Here is a 17,063-nt window from a genome sequence, read left to right on the forward strand (position 1 = left end):
GCACCAGAAGAAAGTCAGACTTTTCCTGTGATGCTAAAATTTCTTCCAGATCACATGTTGACATACCCTTTCTTCTTTTAGGCCTTTCTTAAATGATCAAATGTAGACTTTTAAGTATATATGGCCAGCTCTTTAATCTGAACTACTTGGGCTAAATCTATGCTATTCAGATAGCATGTATCTTCAGCGTTCAGCTTTGCATCTGGGCTCTGCTTTAACCAGGTAGTATCTATTTATCTTCTTTTAGATTTAACTGAAATTATTCCATCTATATTGTGTAGGTTCAAAAGGCCTGTTTGATTTTGAAAGACTCACTTTTACTTGTTATAAAATAAAATGTGACTGTGTTTTTAAGTACAAAAACTTTTCCTAACTGGTAACATTTTAATTGTCATTTTCCTTGACAACACCTAAGCATTTCTTTTAAAATTTTAGTTTTTATAAAATGGTACATGTTTTATATATGCTTGGCTTTTATTTTTTCTAAAGATGCAAAGCTGAATGAATGGTTTTAAAGAACAGTGGCACCTCTTTCCTGTTTGAGCTCTGGTCAATATTTGTGTAAAGCATAACTCCTATCTTTAAGATTGAACAAATTTTCAGTAGTGCTTTCAAGTGATATTTAGCAAGCCTTAGGGGCAGTAGGGTTGAAAATGTGCATTGTGTGTTTAAAAATTTACGTTACTTATAGAAGCTGCAGAGAAATTTAGATTTTAAGGAAAAGAAATTTATCTTGTTGTCCTTAACAGCCTTTTAAAATTCTATTTTTATAAACTATGACCAGTCTTAACTAAATTTTTCTTTTAAACCTTTGGATAAAAATTCATTTCAGTCTTCCTGCAGTGTGAACTTAGTGCCGTATTTGGACTTGTTTTTGTGATTTTCTTCCACTAAACTTGGAATGCAGTCCCGAAGAATGGGTTTTTGGCTCTCAAGGACCATCATAGTCACACACTAGTTTTTAATCACTGTGTCTGTGTAGTGTCTTGCCGATGTAGCTCTCAGTATATTGACTTCCCTTTCTCTCTATTTCCAGCCAAGATTTTTTGAAATGTTTCAACCAAACAAAAAACTCCAGTTTTACCACTTGTGATAGAGAACATCTTTACTTGGTTATGCTATTTGCTGTATGGTCATTATGGAATTACTATTATACTAGAAACTGTCAGCTTTAAGTTCCGTGCATATTTCGGATTAATAGCATCCTTAGCTTTTTTTTTTTTTTTTTTCCTCTTCTCTGTCCTTTGGCTTGTTTTGTTATACCTTAGAGAATGGAGAATTGGGAAGAAAAAGAAATGATATAATTTTTCATCGTTTAATGAAACATTCTTGAGTATGTGAGAGTAAATTTAAAAGTTTCTGTTACAATGAGACTTTTGCATTGTCTTTGCACTTGATATTCTTCTGGCAAAAATTATCCCCTATTAGCACAGCAAGTTGATAATTGCTCCAACATAACCGAAAGTCTTGCTATGGATTCTGGTCTTACTCTGGGAGCTTTTTTCTTTAAAACTGAGATGATACAAAGAAGGTTAACTTGACTTGGTTTGGGATTTCCCATGTCAGCATTGGAAGGTGTCTTGTGGTAGGCTCCTGACAAGCAATTATGAACAATGGAAATAGCCTACACTAGGGGATGAATAAGCACCTTTGTCAAGTAGACTCTATAGTTTACAAGGACACTTACCTGTAAACAGTGATGATTGCATGTGTGTGTGTGTGTGTGTGTATGTGTATGTATGTGACAGAAGGATTATGTCATGTGCTGCATGTGCATTTTCTTCTTTAACTATTACAGTACATGTGAGCTAGGCATTATTATCCGCATTAACAAGTGAGGACACCAAGGCTTGGAGAAGTTAAGCATCTTGCCCAAAATCATACAGCCAATAATACCAGAGCTGGTATTCATACCCAGGGACTGTTTGACTCCACAGCTTGGCTCATTACTGCTCTGCATTGTGTTCTATGTTGAGTATACTGTGTGCTTGTTGTGAAGATTAAGTAAGCTAATGTATATACCTTTGTAAAGCTATTATTCTTGATATAGTAAAATATGGATATATTTGGAAGTTGGAACTGTTAATCCTTTCTGCTCTTTTAAGGATTGGCATTTACTTCATAATTTTATATATAAATATTTTAACCTTCAGGATTATTACTATTTTGTCAATGTCCTGTTTGATTTATGAGGTGTGTATACATACATATATATATATACTTAATATAAGTATTTATATATATATATACACTTCACATAAGTATTCATATATAGGTATATATATACACATATACAGACATATATATACTTCTAAAAGGGAAGGGAATCTGTGATGTTTTCCCCTCTGTCCCTCTGTAGTCTGTAGATTATTTTTATTCTGAAAAATAATTTAATAGCTTTACCTCAGGATCTCCTTTATAGGATTTTCTGGACTTCAGGATTTAATAATGTATTATATATTCACTTATAATTTCATGCTGGAGAAAAGGATCTTTAACACTCCACTGTTTTAAGGAATCATACATGGTAAACACATATAAAAAAGGATTGATTGCTTCAGTAAGGATACTGAATCGTCAACAATTTTTAAACAACTTAGTTTACTATATACACAAACTATTTTGAGTGTTGGGCATTACTAAAATACTTTAAGGCCTTCTTTAGTTTGTATGCATTGCTGAAATACCCTAAGGTTTGATTCTGGAATGCTTGAAAAACTAAATTGCAAGAAGAAAACCAGTGAGTACTTACTCATGTTGTAACACTTTTCTGTAATTTCCCTTAATTTCTGAGGTTGTCCTCTGGTACCTTTTATTCAGGTTAAAGATAGATTTTAAGTACTCTTGATTCCAAGTAATTTGTTTAATTGTCTTAATGCTATCTTTATAATGATTTTAAGCTGTGGCATTCTGTGAGCAAGTGCCCAGGGGCTGGATAATTGACATTCAGACAGTGAGGTCTGCTTTCCCTTACTGGCCTCTTGGCAGCCTCTGTGACCTCACAAGGGCATTTAAAAAAATCTTTTAACCTCTAGTAGCTTTGAAGGCAAAACTCTAGATTATGGTTTGGGAATTCAAAAATGATAATTTAAGTAAAACTACATGTAAATATTTGTAGACAAAGCCTTCAAGTTTAAACTGTAGTTAAATATCTTCTAAAAGTATAAAATCTTTTTTCAAAATAATTTTTTATAATATGAAAAGTCCCTATCAATATCACATATTCAGTAATGGTGACAAGTATTTATTTGAAGTATACATTTTGAAATTCTATTTTTTGATTAAGGTAGAAGTATGAAATTATTAACCTTACTTTTCAGGTGGGAAATAATAGAAATTTCTCCTTTGTCTTTCATAGTTAGTATGATTTTATGAATATACTGCTTTTTGTGATATTTAGGATTTATCTTTTATTCATAGTTTCGAGTGTTTAGCATAGCCGTGTAAACATTCAGCAATAAACAATGAGCATTTGTTGCCCAATTACTTATATATGCCTCCTGTGAACATAAAGCTAAACTTTGGATGAAGGATATAAGAGATAATTCCTCTTCCTAAAGCATTTGGCGTGAGGAAAGTTTTACCTTGATACAATTCAAAGGTAATGTAGATCCATACCGGCTTTGAAAGGTTTTCTAGGATATGTCTTCCTTTATGGGAAACTCAACTGATTTGGTTTCCTGTGGAGTCCCATCTCACATGTGCCTACACGATGTCTAGAAATAATCTATCTGAATTTTATTTGCCATAAGCCAGATTTCTCTGGTCAGCACTGAGCAGTCTTGTAAGTTGTTCCTGATGACATTGTCTCACCTCTGCTCTGTCTGGCCAGAGCTTTATTTTACTGTCGCCTCAGAGACTCTCTCTTTGAGTACTGACCACCTTACCAAATGATCTTCAATCTACTTTTCTAGTTTCATCTGGGCCACTCTGTTCTTCTTTGCCTTGTCACCTGAATTTTTGCTATTCTCCTCCAAATACCTTTGAATAGGTTGGGTCTTCCACCTGGACTTTCCTCTCTTCTCCTTTTCTGAATCTTGTCTATACTTCAAGACTATGAATTCTGACTTCATAACCTCATGTATGTCAATTACTGCCTATGCCTTGTTGCCTTAAAAAATTGTGGTAGGAAACACAGCATAAAATTTACCATTGTAACCACTTTTAAGTGTACAGTTCAGTAGTGTTATGTATATTTACATTGTTGTGGAGCATATTGTCACAACTTTGTCATCAAGCACAACTGACACTGTGCTTATTAAACAATTCCCAGCTCCTCCCCACCTAGCAACTGGCAACCACCATTCGAGTTTATGAGTTTGACTACTTTAGATATCTCATATAAGTGGAATCATACAAGATTTGTTTTTATTTTAAGATTTTATTTATTTGGGAGAGAGCGAGAGAGCGAGAGAGTGCACGAGCAGGGGAGGGACAGAGGGAGAGGGAGAAGCAGGCTCCCCACTTGAGCAAGGAGCCTGATGTGGGACTCGATCCCAGGACCCTGGGATCATGACCTGAGCCAAAGGCAGATGCTTAACTGACTGAGCCACCCAGGTGCCCCAGGATTTGTCTTTTTGTTACTTTGTATAATATCTTCAAGGTTCATCCATATTGTAGCATGTGATAGCATTTCCTTCTTTTTAAGGTTGAAAAATATCCCATTATAGGTGCATCCTGCATTTTGTTAATCCCTTCATTTGTCTGTGGGCATTTGGGTTGATTTCACCTCATGGCTATTGTGAAAAATGCTGCTGTGAACATGGATGTGCAGATATTTCTTTGAGATCCTGCTTCAATTCTTCTGATATATACCCAAAAGTGGGATTGCTGGATCACATGGTAATTCTATTTTTAATTTTTTGAGGAACTGCCATACTGTTTTCTGTAGTGGCTGTTCCATTTTATAGTCCTACCAGTGTTGTACAGGTGTTCAAATGTCTTCACATCCTCTCACGTTTATTTTCTGTTTTTTTTTTAATTGATGTATAACTGATATATTGCATTATTTTAGTTTCAGGTGTACAACATGATGATTTGATATTTGTATACAGTGTGAAATAATCACAATAAATCTAGTTACCATCCATCACCATCCAAAGTTGCAAAAATTTTTTTTTCTTGTGATGAGGACTTTTATGATTTATTCTTTTTGCAACTTTCAAAAATACAGTACGATATTATTGACAGGCGTCACCGTGCTGTATATTACACCCCTATGACTTACTTATTTTATACCTAGAAGTTTGTACCTCTTCACCTCTTCACCCATTTTTTTTTTAAAGATTTTATTTATTTGAGAGAGAGAATGAGAGAGAGAGAGAGAGCACGAGAGGGGGGAGGGTCAGAGGGAGAAGCAGACTCCCTGCTGAGCAGGGAGCCTGATGCGGGACTTGATCCTGGGACTCCAGGATCATGACCTGAGCCGAAGGCAGTTGCTTAACCAACTGAGCCACCCAGGTGCCCCTCTTCACCCATTTCATCTATCCCCCCAATTGTCCTTCCTGCTGGCAACCACCATTCTATTATCAGTACCAATGAGTTTTTTTTTTTTTTTTTTTTTTTTTTTAGATTCTCCATAGAAGTGAAATCATACGGTCTTTGACTTTCTCTGTCTTGTTTCACTTAGCATAATATCCTCAAGGTCGATCCATGTTGCTGCGAATGGCAAGATTTCATTCTTTTTTAAGGCTGAGTAGTATTTCACTGTGTGAATATACACACACACACACACACACACACATATATATACATATATATTTATAATATATATAGTTATAAAATATATAATATTTATCCATAGATGGACACTTAAGTTGCGTCCATATCTTGGCTATTGTAGATAATGCTGCAGGGAACATAGGGGCACATACATCTTTTCTAATTAGTGTTTTTGTTTTCTTTGCATATATACCCGAGAGTGGAATTTGCTGGATCATATGATAGTTCTATTTTTAATTTTTGAAGAACCCCCATACTGTTTTGTATAAAGAAGACAGTTTATGATGTACTCTCTTGGCAAAAAATGGCTGTACCAATTTACATTCCATTTTTTGGTGGAGTCTAGGGTTTTCTATATATAAAATGATGCTTTTCACAAATAGTGATAGGTTTACTTCTTTGTTTTCAGTTTTGATGCCTTTTATTTCTTTTTCTTGCCTAATTGCTTTGACTAGGACTTCCAATACTATGTTGAATAATAGTGGTGAGAGTGGGCATCCTTGTCTTGTTTCTGATCTTAGAGGAAAAACTTTTAGTTTTTCACTGATGTTAGCTGTGGGCTTGTTGTATGGCTTTTATTATGTTAAGATATGTGCTCTCTATACCCACTTTGATGAGAATTTTATCATGAATGGATACTGGATTTTGTCAGTGCTTTTTCTGTATCTGTTGACATGATCATGTGATTTTTAAACCTTTGTTAATGTAGTGTATCATTTGTATAGTATATATAGTTAATGTAGTGATAGATTAGCAGATTTTGAACCATCCTTGTATCCCTGTAATGAATACCACTAGATCATTGTGTGTTGCTGAATCATTTTAACGTATTTTTGCATTTGGTTTGCTGATATTTTGATATTTTGTTAGGAATTCATTGCATCTTTGTTTATCAGGTATATTGGTTTTTTTTTTTTTTTTTTTTTTTTTTTTTTTTGCGGTGTCCTTGTCTTGTTTTGTTACTAGGGTAATCCTAGTCTCATAACATGAGTTTGGAAGCATTTTCTATTCCCCCCTTTTCTTTTTTGGGGAAGAGTTTGAGAAGGATAGGTTTTAAATGTTCTTTGAATGTTTGGTAGAATTCACCAGTGAATTGTCAGGTCCTGGACTTCTGTATTTTGGGAGGTTGGGAGGTTTTTGATTACTGATTAAGCCTCCTTACTAGTCTCTACTCCATTTATTTATATTCCAGTTTTTGTTATTTCCTTCCTTCTACTAACTTTTGACTTCATTTGGTCTTTTCTATTTCCTTAGGTGGAAAGGTAGTTGTTTATTTGAGATGTTTGTTTCTTAATATAGGTTTGTCTTGCTATGAACTTCCCTCTCAGGACTGTTTCTACTCCCTCCTATATGTTTTGGAATATTGTATTTCCATTTTCATCTGTCTCAAGGTATTTTTTAATTTCTCCTTCAATTTCTTTGTTGACTCTGGTTGTTCAGTAGTATGTTTAATCTCCACATATTTTCTGTTTTTCATTTTTCTTCTTGTAATTTATTTCTGGTTTCACAGCACTATGGTTGGAAAAGATGCTTAATATAATTTGTCTTCTTAAATTTATTAAGACTTGTTTTGTGGCCTAACATAGGATCTATCTTGGAGAATGTTCCATGTGCACTTGAGAAGAATGTGTATTCTGTTACTTTTGGTTGGAATGTTCTGTATGTATTAAGTTCATCTGGTCTATTGTGTTGTTTAAGGCCAATGTTTCCTTACCAATTTTCTGTCTGGAAGATTTATTCAGTGATTTAAATGGGTGTTAACACCCTTACTATTGTTGTATGGCTGTCGGTTTCTTCCTTTAGGTCTGTTAATATTTGCTTTATCTATTTAGGTACTTATATGTTGGGTGCATAAATATTTACAAATGTTATATTCTCTTGTGGGATTTGCCCCTTTATCATTAAGTAAGGCCCTTCTTTGTCTTTCATTACAGTCTTTGTATTAAAGTCTATTTTGTCTGATATAAGTAAGCTACCCCAGCTCTCTTTTGGTTTCCATTTGTATGAAGCATTATTTTTCAGTTACTTCACTTTCAGTCTGTGTGTATCCTTACCTCTGAAGTGAGTCTCTTATAGGCAGCATGTAGATGGTTTTTTTTTTAATCTATTCAGCCACTGTCTTGATTGAAGAATTTAGTCCATTTACATTTAATGTGATTATTGATAGGTATGCATTTATTGCCATTTTGTTAATAGTTTTCTGGTTGTCTTGTAGTTTCTCTTTGTTCCTTTCTTCTCCTGCTCTCTTCCCTTGTGGTTTAGTGACTTCCTTTAGTGTTATGTTTAGATTCCTTTCTCATTATCTTTTGTACTATCTATTTTAAGTTTTTGCTTAGTGGTTACCATGAGGCTCACATATAATAACTTTATATAGCAGTCTATTTAAGTTGATAGCAACTTAAGTTTGAATGCATTCTAAAACTGCATCTTTATCCCCCACACCACATTTTATGTTTTTGATGTCACATTTTACAGTTTTTGATTTTGTGTATCCCTTAACAAACCTTTGAAGTTATAGTTATTTTTACCACTTTCATCTTTTAACCTTCATACTGGTTTTTATAAGTGATTAATCTACCTTTACTATATATTTATCTTTACTAGTGAGGGTTATACTTTCATACGGTTTCTGGTTACTTATTAATGCCCTTTATTCCAGCTTACAGAAGTCCCTTTAATATTTCTTTTTTTTTTTTTTTTTTTTTTTTTTTAAGAGTTTATTTATTTATCTGACAGATAGAGAGACAGCGAGAGAGGGAACACAAGCAGGGGGAGTGGCAGAGGGAGAAGCAGGCTTCCCGCCGAGCAGGGAGCCCGATGCGGGGCTCGATCCCAGGACCCTGGGATCATGACCTGAGCCGAAGGCAGACGCTTAATGACTGAGCCACCCAGGCGCCCCTCCCTTTAATATTTCTTGTAAGGCTACTTCAGTGGTGATGAACTCTATCTTCTGCTTCTCTGGAAAACTCTTTATCTCTCCTTTAAATCTGAATGATAACCTTATCAGGTAGAGTATTCTTGTTTGGAAGTTTTTTCCTTTCTGTACTTTGAATATACCATGCCACTCTCTTCTGGACTGTAAAATTTCTGCTCAAAAATCTGCTGATAGTCTTACCAGGGTTCCCTTATATATAACAAGTTATTTTTCTCTTGCTGCTTTTAGGATTCTTTCTGTAACATTTGACAATTATAATGTCTTGGTGTGGATCTGTTTGGGCTCATCTTTTTTGGAATTTTATGGGATTTCTGCATCTGGATGTCTATTCCTTTTCTGAGGATAGGAAAGTTTGTTTTCAGCCATTATTTTTTCAAATAAGTTTTCTGCTCTTTGTCCATTCTCCTTCTTGGACCCCTATAATGCAATGTTATTCTGCTTAATGCTGTTCCATAGGTCCCTTAGGATAGCTCCACTGTTTTTTTTTTTTTTTTTGAGTTGTCTTTTTTTTTTTTTTTTTGATGCAGTGTTCCATGATTCATTGTTTGCGTATAACACCCACTGCTCCATTCAGTACATGGCGTCCTTAATACCCATCACCAGGCTAACCCATCCCCCACCCCCCTCCCCTCTAGAACCCTCAGTTTGTTTCTCAGAGTCCATAGTCTCTCATGGTTCATCTCCCCCTCCGATTCCCCTCCCCTTCATTTTTCTTTCCTACTATCTTTTTTTTTTTTTTAACATATAATGTATTATTTGTTTCAGAGGTACAGGTCTGTGATTCATCAGTCTTACACAATTCACAGTGCTCACCATAGCACATAACCTCCCCGGTGTCTATCAGCCAGCCACCCCATCCCTCCCACCCCCCACCACTCCAGCAACCCTCAGTGTGTTTCCTGAGGTTAAGAATTCCTCATATCAGTGAGCTCATATGATACATGTCTTTCTCTGATTGACTTATTTCGCTTAGCATAATACCCACTAGTTCCATCCACGTCATTTGCAAATGGCAAGATTTCATTTTTTGATGGCTGCATAATATTCCATTGCATATATATGTTATATCTTCTTTATCCATTCATCTGTCGATGGACATCAAGGCTCTTTCCATAGTTTGGCTATTGTGGACATTGCTGCTATAAACATCGGGGTGCACGTACCCCTTTGGATCACTACATTTGTATTGTTGGGGTAAATATCCAGTAGTGTAATTGCTGGGTCATAGGGTAGCTCTATTTTCAACTTTTTGAGGACCCTCCATACAGTTCTTCAGAGTAGCTGCACCAGGTTGAATTCCCACCAACAGTGTAGGAAGGTTCCCCTTTCCCTACGTCCTCGCCAAAATCTGTCATTTCCCGACTTGTTAATTTTAGCCATTCTGACTGGTGTGAGGTGGTATCTCACTGAGGTTTTGATTTGGATTTCCCTGATGCCGAGCGACGTTGAGCACTTTTTCATGTGTCTGTTGGCCATTTGGATGTGTTCTTTGGAAAAATGTCTGTTCATGTCTTCTGCCCATTTCTTGATTGGATTATTTGTTCTTTGGGTGTTGAGTTTGATAAATTGTTTATAGATTTTGGATACTAGCCCTTTATCTGATACGTCATTTGCAAATATTTTCTCCCATTCTGTCTGTTGTCTTTTGGTTTTGTTGACTGTTTCCTTTGCTGTGCAAAAGCTTTTTATCTTAATGAAGTGCCAGTAGTTCTTTTTTGCCCTTGCCTCTCTTGCCTTTGGTGCTGCGTCTAGGAAGAAGTTGCTGCAGCTGAGGTGGAAGAGGTTGCTGCCTGTGTTCTCCTCTAGGATTTTGATGGATTCCTGTCTCACACTGAGGTCTTTTAACCATTTTGAGTCTATTTTTGTGTGTGGTGTAAGGAAATGGTCCAGTTTCAGTCTTCTGCATGTGGCTGTCCCATTTTCTCAACATCATTTGTTGAAGAGATGTCATTTTTCCATTGGACATTCTTTCCTGCTTTGTTGAAGATTAGTTGACCATAGAGTCGAGGGTCCATTTCTGGGCTCTCTATTCTGTTCCATTGATCTATGTGTCTGTTTTTGTGCCAGTACCATACTGTCTTGATGATTACAGCTGAGAAAAATAGAGATAAACAACTACTGGATCATGAGGGGAGAAATAGATAAGTGATATCATAAGATGAAACAGTATTAGAATAATTGGGATCCCAGAAGAAGAAGAAAGAGAGAGGGGGCAGAAGGTATATTGGAGCAAATTATAGCAGAGAACTTCCCTAATGTGGGGAAGGAAACAGGCATCAAAATCCAGGAGGCACAGAGAATCCCCCTCAAAATCAATAAAAATAGGTCAACACCCTGACATCTAATAGTAAAACTTACAAGTCTCAGAAAAAAAGAGAAAATCCTGAAAGCAGCTCGGGACAAGAGGTCTGTAACCTACAATGGTAGAAACATTAGATTGGCAACAGACCTATCCATAGACACCTGGCAGGCCAGAAAGGACAGGCATGATATATTCAGAGCAGTAAATGAGAAAAATATGCAGCCAAGAATACTATATCCAGCTAGGCTGTCACTGAAAATAGAAGGAGAGATAAAAAGCTTCCAGGACAAACAAAAACTAAAAGAATTTGCAAACACGAAACGAGCCCTACAGGAAATATTGAAAGGTGTCCTCTAAGCAAGGAGAGAGCCTAAAAGTAACATAGACCAGAAAGGAACAGAGACAATATACAGTAACAGTCACTTTACAGGCAATACAATGGCACTAAATTCATATCTTTCAGTAGTCACCCTGAATGTAAATGGGCTAAATGCCCCAATCAAAAGACACAGGGTATCAGATTGGATAAAAAAACAAGATCCATCAATATGCTGTCTGCAAGAGACTCATTTTAGACCCAGAGACACCCCCAGATTCAAAGTGAGGGGGTGGAAAACCATTTACCATGCTAATGGACATCAAAAGAAAGCTGGGGTGGCAATCCTTATATCAGACAAATTAGATTTTAATCCAAAGAGTATAATAAGAGATGAGGAAGGGCACTATATCATCCTTAAAGGGTCTATCCAACAAGAGGATCTAACAATTGTAAATATCTATGCCCCTAACATGGGAGCAGCCAATTAATAACAAATCAAAGAAACACATCAACAACAATACAATAATAGTAGGGGGTTTTAACACCCCCCTGACTGAAATGGACAGATCATCTAAGCAAAAGATCAACAAGGAAATAAAGACTTTAAATGACACACTGGACCAAATGGACTTCACAGATATATTCAGAACATTCCATCCTAAAGCAACAGAACACATTCTTCTCTAGTGCCCATGGAACATTCTCCAGAATAGGTCACATCCTAGGTCACAAAGCAGGTCTCAACCAGTAGCAAAAGATTGGGATCATTCCCTGCATATTTTAGGACCACAATGCTTTGAAACTAGAACTCAATCACATGAGGAAAGGTGGAAAGAACTCAAATACATGGAGGCTAAAGACATCCTACTAAAGAAGAATGGGTCAACCAGGAAACTAAAGAAAAATTAAAAAAATTCATGGAAACAAATGAAAATGAAAACACAACTGTTCAAAATCTTTGGGATGCAGCAAAGGCCATCGTAAGAGGCAATCATATAGCAATACAAGCCTTTCTCAAGAAAGGAGAAAGGTCACAAATATACAACCTAACCCTACACCTACAGGAGCTGGAGAAAGAACAGCAAATAAAGCCTAATCCCAGCAGGAGAAGAGAAATAGTAAAGATTAGAGCAGAAATCAATGAAATAGAAACCAAAAGAACAGTGGAATAGATCAATGAAACTAGGTGCTGTTTCCTTGAAAGAATTAATAAGATTGATAAACCCCTAGCCAGACTTCTCAAAAAGAAAAGAGAAATGGCCCAAATAAATAAACTCATGAATGAAAGAGGAGAAATCACAACCAACACCAAAGAAATACAAACAATTATAAGAACATATTATGAGCAACTATGTGCCAGCAAATTAGATAATCTGGAAGAAATGGATGCATTCCTAGAGATGTAATACTACCAAAACTGAACCAGGAAGAAATAGAAAACCTGAACAGACCCATAACCACTAAGGAAATTGAAGCAGTAATCAAAAATCTCCCAACAAACCAGAGCCCAGGGCCAGATGGCTTCCCAGGGGAATTTTACCAAATATTTATTTATTTATTTATTAAAAGATTTTATTTATTTATTTGACAGAGACACAGTGAGAGAGGGAACACAAGCAGGGGGAGTGGGAGAGGGAGAAGCAGGCTTCCCACTGAGCATGGAGCCCGATGCGGGGCTCGATCCCAGGACGCCAGGATCATGACCTGAGCCAAAGGCAGACACTTAATGACTGAGCCACCAGGTGCCTCTATCTACCAAACATTTAAAGAAGAATTAATACCTAATCTTCTGAAACTGTTCTAAAAAATAGAAATGGAAGGAAAACTTCCAAACTCATTTTATGAGGCCAGCAATACCTTGATCCCAAAATCAGACAAAGACCCCTTCAAAAAGGAGAATTACAGAGCAATATCCCTTATGAACATGGATGCAAAAATTCTCACCAAAATACTAGCCAATAGGATTTAACAGTACATTAAAAGGATTATTCATCATAACCAAGTGGGATTTATGCCTGGGCTGCAAGATTGGTTCAACATCCTCAAATCAATCAATGTGTGATTCAATACATTAATAAAAGAAAGAACAAGAACCATACGATCTTCTCAATAGAGGCAGAAAGAGCATTTGACAATGTACAGCATCCTTTCTTGATTAAAACTCTTCAGAGTGTAGGGATAGAGGGTACGTACCTCAATATCATAAAAGTCATCTATGAAAAACCCACAGCAAATATAATTCTCCGTGGGGAATAACTGAGAGGTTTCCTTCTAAGGTCAGGAATACGGCTGGGATGTCTGCTATCGCTGGTGCTATTGAACATAGTACTGGAAGTCCTAGCCACAGCAATCAGACAATAAAAAGAAATAAAAGGCATCTGAATCAGCAAAGAAGTCAAACTCTCACTCTTTGCAAATGATATGATCCTTTATGTGGAAAACCCAAAAGACTCTACCCCAAAACTGCTAGAACTCATACAGGAATTCAGTAAAGTGGCAGGATATAAAATCAATGCACAGAAATCAGTTGCATTTCTATATACCAACAACAAGACAGAAGAAAGCGAAATTAAGGAGTCGATCCCATTTATAATTGCACCCAAAACCATAAGATACCTAGGAATAAATCTAACCAAAGATGCAAAGAATCTGTACTCAGAAAACTATAAAATACTCGTGAAAGAAATTGAGGAAGACACAAAGAAATGGAAAAATATTCCATGCTCATGAATTGGAAGAACAAATATTGTGAAGATGTCAGTGCTACCTAGAGCAATCTACACATTTAATGCAATCCCTATCAAAATGCCATCCACTGTTTTCAAAGAAATGGAACAAATAATCCTAAAATTTGTATGGAACCGGAAAAGACCCTGAATAGCCAGAGGAATGTTGAAAAAGCAAAGCAAAGCAAAGCTGGTGGCATCACAATTCCGTACTTCAAGGATAGCTGAGAAAAAGAAGTATAGCTCCACTTTTTAAGAGCTTTTTCTTTTTGTTGCTCTGTTTGTGTGAGTTCTACTGCCCTGTCTTCTAGATCACTGGTCCTTTTCTCTGCTTCATCCACTCTGATGTTGAACCCCTCTAGTGTATGTTTCATTTCATTTACTGTATTTTTTAGCTGTGTGGTTTTGGTATGGCACCTCCTTTTATTTTTCTCCCTTTAAATTCTCACTCTGTTCGTCTGTTCTCTTCCCCCCCAACTCCCCATTTTGGTGAGCATCTTTTATGGTTATTACTCTGAACTTTTAATCATATAAATTACTTATGTCTGTTTGTTGAGGTTCTTCTGAGGCTTTATCTTGTTTTTTTGTTTGGAAATATTTCTCGGTTTCCTCACTTTGCTTGACCCTCTGTGTTTGCTTCTAGGTATTAAGTGAAATAGCTACCTCTCCCAGTTTTGAAGGAGTTGCCTTGTGTAGAAGATGAATGTTATCATTTGACCTTGTCCTAACTTTAGATAGCGTCTTGAATCTTTGTGATTGTCAAAGCAGCCAGATTTATTCTTGATAGGTTCCAGTTGTTGAGGTTGTGCCAAGACCTGTCAGTTTTCCAAAGGGCAGGATCTCAGTCAGCACCTACTTTTAGGCTGATTAGAAGCTGGACTCTAAGGCAGCCGCTTTTAAAGTGTGCAAATACACAGTCTTGTGGGGCCACAATTGTGAACCCCGCTGTCTTCCAGACCAGGTGGTCTGGAGGTGTCTCCTGAACAACAGCTGGAGAAATCAGGGCTCCAGCTGAGTGTATAAACTCCTTTCTGGGTGATACTGACAAGGGATAGTGAGCCCAAGGGAGAATGCAAATTGTGTCCCTCCAGCCTATTTTCCCTGAGAGCATCTTTACAGTCTCTAAGTGTATGGCAAAATTGAGGTCTGCCCATCAGGCTGAAGTTCCAGGACAAGTAAAAATAGTCCTTTTTCACAGATTGACTGGGGATTTGTTTCAGTCTGCCATCTGTGCACTGCCCTGGGGGTGGTAGCCTGTGAAGAACTGTCTCTGTGATTGTTACTGTCCCAGGGAACCCAGGAACACAAGCTCCCCTGGCCACTAGAGCCAGGGAATCAAGGAGTACCCCCCATATGGACTATGTGTGCCTGCTGGCTTTAGTAAGGCAGAGGAAGAGCACTAGGTTGAAATGTACCTGCTGGCTTAACAGGGCAATGGAAGGGTACAGGGACCACGTGTGTCCCCCGCCAGCACTAACAAGGTAGAGGGAGAAAGCGAAAATGGCACCCACCAGTGCCTCCATCTTTACGGAGAGGCCCAAGAGACCTTTTGCCCTCTGCCAGATGCTTTAAGAATAGCAAATGAATGTTCTTCAGGTATATCTAGGTTACTTTCAAACTGCTGCCTCAATGCGGGGCCCCGGGACAAGTGAGTCTTTGTGTGAGCCCTTTAAGAGCAGTATCTCAGTTCACTGCAGCCTTCTGGACATAAACATCGTTGATTTTCAAAGAGAGACATTTTGGGAGCTGATGTCCTCAGTTCAGTCCCAAGCATTGGCATTCCTGAGGAGGAGCACAAACCCCTTGCTCCTCAGGGAGAAGCTCTGGATATGTGAGATCCTTCCCAATTGTGGGTTGCTGTGCTGGCATTGGGGTTTTGGTGAGACTGCATTTCTGCTTCTCCTACCTTTCTCAGGGTGGCCGTTTTATTGTTTGTTGTGAAGGAGCTGTTTAGCTAGTTTTCAGGTCTTTTTCAGAGGGAATTTTTCCGTATATAGCTATAGGTTCAGTGTGTCCATGGGAGGAGGTGAGTTCAGGATCTTCCTATGCCTCCATCTTGGGACACCCCCCACTCTGTTTTAATAGCTGCCATCCTAATGAGCGTGAGGTGATATATCATTGTGGTTTCAAGTTGCATTTCCCTAATGACTAGTGATGTTGAACATGTTTTCATCTGGTTGTTGGCCTTTTTTATTATCTTGGGAGAAATGTCTATTCAAGTCCTTTGCCCATCTTTTAATTGGGTTGTTTTTTCATTGTTGATATGTGGGAGGTTTTTTTTTTTTAATATCCTGGATATTAAACCCTTACCAGATAAATAATTTGCAAATATTTCTCCCATTTAATTGTGCCTTTACACTGTTGATTGTGTTATATGCTGTGCGGAAGATTTTTAAGTTTGGTAAAGTTCCTTTTGTCTGTGTATGTTTTGTTGCCTATGCTTTTAGTATCATATCAAAAAATTTATTGCCAAATCCAGTGTCATGAAGCTTTACCCCTGTATTTTCTTGGAGCAATTTTAGTTTAAGTCTTACATTTAAGTCTTTAATCCATTTTGAGTTAATTATTGTGTAAAGGTCCCACTTCATTCTTTCACATGCAGATATCCAGTTGCCCCAGCACCATTTGCTGAAGACTGTCTTTTCCTTAATGAGTAGTGTTGGATCCTTTGTCAAAGATCGTTTGATTTCTGAGCTCTTTGTTCTGTTCCATTAGTTGATATCTCTTTTTGCTTATACAACACTTTTTTTTTTTTAACTGTAGCTTTGTAATATGTTTTGAAATCAGGAAGTGTGAGATCTATTTTTTTTTTTCTTTTTCAGGATTGTTTTGACTGGGTTTTGACAATAACCACATCTGGGTTATTGTCTTTTAAAAAAACAATACCATTTATAGCTTATTGATGTTTGTGTCTCCTGGACTTAATTACACTGTCTGGTGCACATACTAATTTAGAAAATACAAGTTGAATTACTGCTATAAGCCACTTTTGCACTGAATTTGTTTGAGTTGGATTATTAGGTTAAGTGGCAAGCAAGTACAGTTGACTCTTGAAGAATG

The 17,063-nt window shown here is 37.1% G+C and overlaps 1 protein-coding gene and 1 long non-coding RNA gene across 2 annotated transcripts in view; one reads left to right on the forward strand and one right to left on the reverse strand.

Annotated features, from left to right (window-relative positions):
• BMPR1B (bone morphogenetic protein receptor type 1B) overlaps positions 1-17,063 on the forward strand; it is a 402,661-nt gene that overhangs the window by 94,235 nt on the left and 291,363 nt on the right. The gene's annotated exons all lie outside the window — the stretch shown is intronic.
• Positions 1,231-2,913, reverse strand: LOC113925804. Its single transcript, XR_003521062.1, has 2 exons — positions 2,753-2,913; positions 1,231-1,263 (listed from the first exon to the last, which is right to left on the reverse strand). It is a non-coding gene; the product is annotated as an uncharacterized LOC113925804 (long non-coding RNA).

The sequence above is a fragment of the Zalophus californianus genome, chromosome 2, assembly GCF_009762305.2.
Source record: "Zalophus californianus isolate mZalCal1 chromosome 2, mZalCal1.pri.v2, whole genome shotgun sequence".
NCBI lineage: Eukaryota > Metazoa > Chordata > Mammalia > Carnivora > Otariidae > Zalophus > Zalophus californianus.